The 1439-nt window shown below is 31.5% G+C and overlaps 1 non-coding gene across 1 annotated transcript; it reads right to left on the bottom strand.

Annotated features, from left to right (window-relative positions):
* Nucleotides 1-703: 703 nt before the first annotated feature.
* Nucleotides 704-810, bottom strand: LOC124080079 (U6 spliceosomal RNA). The gene has a single exon (XR_006847575.1). It is a non-coding gene; the product is annotated as a U6 spliceosomal RNA (small nuclear RNA).
* Between the last annotated feature and the right edge of the window lie 629 nt (nt 811-1439).

Here is a 1439-nt window from a genome sequence, read left to right as displayed (position 1 = left end):
AGTGAAATGCTCTTGGTTGTAATCCTCTCTATTCACCAATCTCCTCAGATTTCAGGTGGTGGTTTTCCCTATCACCTCAAGTCTATAATGGGTCCAAGGAAAGTTGTTGATATTCAGTTTGTTTAGATTTTTTTCTTGTTGTAAAATGGGAATGATGACTTCCAAGTTCTTTATGTGTCAGAGTTGAAACTGGAAGTTCTCTACAAACTTAAAAGTTTAAAAGCATTTTTTTTCACATATAATTCCTTGACCCATCTGGAATTAATAGTTGAAAATGGCATGAAAATAGGTCTCTTTAATTAATTCATTTGTTTGTTTTTATGTGGCTAAAAATTCACCCTAACTTCATTTATTGAATAGTTTCTCCTTTTCCCATTGTTATGATTTACTAGTCCTTTATTTATTAAGTTTCCATATATTCTTGATTTGTTTCTGCTCTCTTGAATCTACTTTATTAGATATTTATCTATCTTTGAAACAATAACACACTTTTAAATCCAGGAGTTAGAAGTTAGCTCAGTGATAGAGTGCTTGCCTAACTGCCGAAGGTCCTGTGTCCTGTACCCAGTACCATCCACACACACCAAAAAAAAAAAAAAAATAGATAAAATCTGGTAAGGCCAACCCTCCTATTTAATTCTTCTTTCATAATGGTGGCCTATGCTTGGCCTTTTGTAGGAAAGTGTTGATTTCTATTTTTTTTAAAAATATGGAATTCTTCACAAATTTGTGTGTCATTCTTGTGCAGGGGCCATGCTAATCTTCTCTGTATCGTTCCAATTTTAGTATATGTGCTGCCGAAGCAAGCACAGATTTCTGTTTGTTTATCTTTTTTGTAGTTCAGAGGAACTTTCAGTGTTTGCAATAATGCTTTTCTTAATTCTGAAAAAAAACTTCTACTTTTATTCAAATATTTCTTCTGACCATTTTCTCTCAACTTTTCTCCATTTTTCTAATGAGGTTTTTATTTCTGCATTGTCAAAAATTCTTAATATCTGCATCCCGAAGTGTGACAATAATATTCACATATATTCACGCCTACTTTCACAATTATATCCACTGCCATTATCCTCAATGATGTTCCTTGTTCTTTTCTCAGATGGCTGAATTTGAACCATGGTACTTTTTAATGAAAACATTTATGAAGACTGTTTTTTGTCAAGTTGTTTTTCAGGGACTTGGTATTGTTCTTCATTAATTACATAAATTGATTACTTAAACTGTTATGAGAGCATTCTGTTTTATCTTTGGATTTTTTTCAGTTTGATTTTTGGTTATCTTCTTCAAAACACAGTGGTTGTTTTCCTTTAATTGTCTTCTATAATTCATACCCTTTAATATTTCTTTAAAAAGCCTACTTCTTTTCCTTTTCAATCTACTCATTTTTTAAAGCTTTTTCCTGTGTGTTCTTGACTCTTTTTTAGTAATTTCTATTTCTA

The sequence above is a fragment of the Marmota monax genome, unplaced genomic scaffold, assembly GCF_021218885.2.
Source record: "Marmota monax isolate L192 unplaced genomic scaffold, Marmota_monax_Labrador192_F-V1.1 WCK01_AAM20220418_F8-fsc00265, whole genome shotgun sequence".
Taxonomy (NCBI): Eukaryota; Metazoa; Chordata; class Mammalia; order Rodentia; family Sciuridae; genus Marmota; species Marmota monax.
Note: the sequence above shows the minus strand (reverse complement) of the source record. Positions and strands in the feature narration are given on the sequence as shown.